Genomic DNA, 6,000 nt, shown 5'->3' with positions numbered 1-6,000 from the left:
AGCCCTGCCGATGTGCTTCCCTTTGCTACTGAGTGATTATCGGCTGACTGCACATTCATGTCTCTGTGATCTCATATGCATAAAATTTGGTGCCAGCATTGCAGCTCCTGCTGTCGCTCTGCACAGCCATGATGCCACTCTATGGTCTAGGCATCTGCATTGTGGTTTCAATAGAGTTGCTGAGTATGTTGCAATAGCTTCAATGGGTTTTTTGTTCTCTTTTGGGCATATGAACAAATCTGTGACAGTTGTATACGTGTTGGTGACAGTATTGATCATTTCCTCTTATACAGGTGACTATAACACTATGGGCCAGTGGCACTAAGCTTCAAAAGTGATCAAATGGTGAGTGATAAACAGCCAACCAATCAGCTCCTTCCTGCTATGTCACAGACTGTGTTTGAAAAATGTAATGCAGCAGCTGAATGGTTGGTTGTTTTTCACTCTCCATATTATCACTTTTGAAGCTTAGTGCATCTGGCCCTATGTACTACACAATTGACATAAACCCTTAGCAAATGCGCAACCATTTTCTGGCGTTATCAGAGATGAGGGTGGTCATGTCCGAATATAAGGGGTGGAATTTAATAGGAATGATTGCCGTTTAAAAAAAAAACTGATTTCTTACCAAATCTCTCACTTTCTGAATTTCTCATCCAAGGAGTCATGTATGTAATGTATGGATGTCATGTTCCCTTGCTCCCTAATGTGAGCTGTGACAGGGGCAGATAAGGACTTGTGGGGGGCTGTTTCACAGACACTTAAGACTGGGGGCCAGGGAAAAGGGGGTGTATATATTAGATTGTACATACCTGCCAACATGACCCATTTCAGGAGGGACAAATTACGAACTTGCCTACCTCTCCTTCAAGGAGAAAATGCTCTGTTCCTGGACTTCCCTGGTAATGTATGATTGCCATCACCTGTGGTGAAACACCTTTCTTATCAATTACCTGTCTCACCACAGGTGCTGGCAATCATACATTACCAGGGAAGTCCAGGAGCAGAGCATTTTCTCCCTGAAGGAGAGGGTCAGGTAGGCAAGTATGACAAATTGCTTTCTATCTGAACTTCCCTCTGAATATATGATTGGTGTCACCTGTTATGTTACAGACAGTTACGATTCACTTTGGTTAATGGGAAATAAATGACTGAAGCACACATTATTTTTTCGCACTTGCCTATTTTGTGTGTCTCCTCTTCTGTAGAAGCCTGTACTTTGAGGGGCAAGAACTGTTCCTGACCTCATCAAGCCCTTCCCCCAGTGCAGCAATTATCCCAATTTGTGGGTCTACGAGGGAGGAGTAAAATGCTGTGATTTGCATCATTTTAGCCCTGACACTCCCCAAATAGCCATAAATTGCGGTAAATGAATGGCAGAGCGGGGGAGTGTGGGGGCAATCAGGAGGCTTGATCACCTTTCTGGGGGGCCAGGATGGGGACCCAATATGCAGGAGTCTTTCGGCCATTCCGGGAGGGGTTAGGCAAGTATGGTTTTATTATGTTTTAAATATCATTATGGGTATGGTATTAGCCTTTTTGAGTTATTTTTAATTGTTACATGTATACTGTGCCTTTGTTCTCTGTACTGAATTATCAATGCGCTTTGGGGGAGATTCTCTAAACTAAAATTGCGGTAAAAACCCGTGCTCTAAGCATCCCCCGCTGGGTTATGACGACGGGGGGCACCGCCATAAAAATGTGGCGATGCCCCATAGAAGCCTATGTGCTTTTAACACGACCCACCGCAACCCCGCACCGACCGCGCATCGACCCCTCACCTGTGTCCAGCTCTGTGCTGCCCAGACCTGCGAGCTCCTCCTCCCTGCACTATGATCCTCATCTGGGTTCAGGGAGGAGGAGAGCCCGGCACAGCAGCAGCAGCGCCGGATAAGCGAGGGAGGGGGGGAGCCGCTGGGACCCGCTGTCTCCCACCGCAAAGGACGGCTCTTAACGCAAGAGTTGTCCTTTGCCATAATTATTGCATATGTTAGAGCATATGCGATAATTATGTATGCGATGGGGGGGCGATGTGCGGCGGTCAGGGGGCGCGGATGTTAGAGCATCCCCCCTTTATCTGTACTTTGCTTTCCTAATAACATTTGTATTATGTTTTTATGCCATAGTATGCTCATAGCTGTTATTACCATGTTATATGTTTGTATCAGTGGCGCTGAAAAAAAAAAAGATATCTCTTATTTACTGTCCTTTAGCTTGATAGAATAAATGACTTTTTCCGCGCGTATGCCTAAACTCGTTTGCGAAGGTGATTTGTGGCTCTGCTGATTACCTCTCCAGGTCCCTGGGGGCTGTGGTGTTTACACTGCTGCTTGTTGGATGGATCATGAGCATCCAGACAAAGATACATGGCACTATGACCATGGGCCAGAGGCACTAAGGGCGGGATGTATTAATATACATCGCCGCCCAGCCGCCACGATGCTAGCATCGGGGTGTGGTGACGGAGGCCCCAGCGATACCTGTAATGTGGTGTGCGGGGGTCTCCGTCACATCCCGGCGGCTGTCTCCTCCTCCCCCCTGCAGCCGTATGTCCTCCCGGCTGTGACACCTGCTGGGGGAGGAGGAAATCGATGGAGGACGGGAGGGGGTTCACGTGGACGGCGGGCAGTGGGTGGCGATACCCTGCCCGACGGAGACGGGCGGACAGGTAATGGTACATAGGAAAATGCGGTAAAACCCCAGTTTTACCGCATTTTCCCTTTAGTACATCCCGCCCTAAGCTTCAAAAGTGATAAAATGGAGAGTGATAAACAGCCAGCCAATCAGTTCCTACCTGCCATGTCACAGACTGTGTTTGAAAAATGTCAGGCAGGAGCTGATTGGTTGGTTGTTCATCACTCTCCTTTTTATCACTTTTGAAGCTTAGTGCATCCGACCCCATGTGGAGTGTGGATTATTCACATGCACAAATGAAAAAAACATTGATGTCATGTGCCCCACCTCGAGGCGCTAGGCACCAGCAATCTGTTTTAAGCACTTTGGCTTCCTTCTCTTCCAATGCTATTTTTACTTGAATCATACAAGACACTTCGTTTTTTAACGTCTCGCTTCATTTCTGAAATGAGTTGTTACAATTTTTTTTTACTTAATAAAAGGAAAATAAAACTCGTGTAATAAAAACAGTGTGTGAAAGGCCACAAGAGGTTATGAGTAATATAAAAAACAAAAAAAAACACTAATTTATGCTGCTACAAAGTCTTTAACATTAAAGTCTGTTTGTATTTTCCCCCTATTTACAGCAATTAGGTTTTAAAATATATCTTTCTTTGACAGGGCTTCGCGTCTTCTCCTACAAAGTCATCTGACATAGATCACAGGCTGGGGATCCTGCAGAGCAGCTCACCACAAAAATGAAAGTCCTCAATAAAAAGACATATTTTGCAATTAAGTCTTTTTTTTTTTTAATCTAATTTATTTTATTATTTTATTTTTGGAAATGGAGGACAACTTCAAGCATTGCAGGAGCTGAGGGAAAAGGGTCTGGAGTCATCGTGAATTCTTCCCGCAGGTGTTAATAATTAATGTCTCAATAAACGGAGAAAAGAGATCAAAGCTGCCCACAGATGGAATCCAATTGGATGACATGGTGTGCAAAAAAAAAAATGATGTCACCTGTGGTGGTGACACGTTGGGAAAAAATGAGGCTGGACTTTATTATGTACCAGTCAGACATGGAATTAGAATATGCAGGAGGGGGTTGAGAGTGACACATTTTGCAGTGATACCTATGGTCTTACTATCAAGGAAATCCTGGGCTAAAAGAACAAGTATCTCTCGTTTATGTGTCATCCTGACACACATATATGTACTGTAGAACACACAGCAAGAATCAGATGCGTTAATCTGTAAGAACTGGAATTAAAGAAATACATTCAGTTGGAAGCAAGATGGTAACATGCATGGTGACCTGACTTTTAACGAGGCCAGAGATCTATGGAAGCCTTCTTATGCTTATACGGGCACTGAAAGGCAGGTAACCAGCTTTCCACAAGGCAATATAGGCACTTGATTGGGGCCCAGCAGGTCCCAAAAGGTAAGCTTGCCAATCCAAGAATTCCCAGATGTGGAGTGTTAAAACAGGTAAAGTTACCTTCTAAGTATCTGGCAAGACTGTCACTGCATTCCAAAGCCTGCTTTCATCAGCGCTGTGTGCGCTCAGCCCGCAGTGCCATGATCCAGCAGTCTCCTAGTGCCGCTTTCTCCACACTGATCCAGCAGTCTCCCAGCGCTGAAGCCCCCACGGTTTGTGATCACTCCATGCCTGTGTGTTTCCAGTGTGCAGCTTGCCTGGCTCCATTGGTGCTCCGCCATCAATATTCACCACCGGTGATCCCACATCGGCAATCCCGCTCCATCGGTGTTCCACCCTTGATACCCATCATCAGTGTTCCACCATTGATACCCATCATCAGTGTTCCACCATCAATATCTATCATCGGTGGTCCAACACCGATACCCATCATTAGTGTTCCACCATCGATACTCACTATCAGTGCTTCATCCGCAGTAATCCAGCTCCATCGGTGTTCCGCCATCAAGATCCGTCATCGGTGTTCCTCCATCCATAGTCCTACCTCCTCTGGGCTTCTCCATAGTGACCTGGCAGCATCAGCATCCTTCAAGGCTCCTGTGGTCAGTATCACTTTCATAGTTCCACTAAAGCCATTGGTTCCCACATTTTTTGAATCACGGCACCCTAGAGTACCAGAATTTTTTCATTGCACCCCTAGGCTAAAAGTTTCTTATACTGCTTTTACACTGCAAAACCTGTTTTGACCCGTTTTTTTAAACATTTCTTTAACCGAGTCAGAGCAAGTTTTACCCCTTTCACACTGCATGTTGTAAACTGTATATTACTGGGGGGCAGGAGATGCATTGCTTACTACCAGGGGGGGGGGGGGGGGGGTGCGCTGCTTAGTACCAGGGGAGGGGGGGGGGGGGCCTGGCAAGGGGGGACACCAGTGTGGGATCCAATGTACCGATTCAGACCCATTCACACTGCACAAATAACGGGTCTGAACCGTGTAGGATCCTTCTTTTACTGTTTTTCTTGAACCGGTAATTTAAAACTGGTGCTTTCACACTACAGCTCTAACCATTTAAAAGGCTAAAAATCTGCAATATACCAGTTTAGAGCTGCAGCGTGAAATGGGTATTGGTGAGAAATTTAGAAAAAATTATTAAATTAAGTAAATTGTGCTTATATGTCATTGTTAGGGTCAGTTATCTGGTGAGAAACAGGATGTTTGTCCACATATTATGATGGAAAGCCACAGCAATTGGTTTTGCCTATTACACTGACCAATTTAAATTTGAATCATTTCTGGACCACCAACCAGAGGCACCCCTGCATGTGTTCCAAGGCACCCCCAGGTGCCACAGCACACAGTTTGGGAACCACTGACTTAAGCATTAGTTCTGGTCTCCATTGTGTTCTTACACTGCACCACCTGCCAGTTGTGCTTACAGAGTCTGAGGGGTAGATTTATTAAGCTTGGTGAAGTGATAAACTGTTTTTTATCACCGGCCAATCAGCTCCTACCTGTCATTTTTCAACCTAAGCCTGTAGCTTCACAGTTAGGAGCTGATTGGCCGGTGATAAAAACCAGACACTTTATCACTTCACCGAGTTTAATAAATCTGCCCCTGAGTATTATACGGAATTCATCAGTGATCACCAGCACCAACTGCCTCTAATCATATTGTTATACTACGGACTTCATCAGTGTATCTACACTGCATCTATTACTGTTATTATTATTCCATTACCAAGTGATACTACCTGATCAGCTGCCGTGACATCCTGTGTACACAGTGTCATCAGTTTCACCATACCTGTGATTACCTGTGGTCTCATTACTTTTACTAAAGTGGTCGTCTCTACCTAACTGCCCTGGGTGCCTCTTGGTATGAATCACAGCCTTATTAAGGCACCTTGGTTTACCTTACAGTCATCCCCTATGCCTGTGGTTACCTCCA

This window comes from Crinia signifera, chromosome 7, assembly GCF_055691185.1.
Source record: "Crinia signifera chromosome 7, ASM5569118v1, whole genome shotgun sequence".
NCBI classification, from domain to species: Eukaryota; Metazoa; Chordata; class Amphibia; order Anura; family Myobatrachidae; genus Crinia; species Crinia signifera.
The sequence above is the reverse complement of the archived record's forward strand: the minus strand, read 5'-3'. Positions refer to the sequence as shown.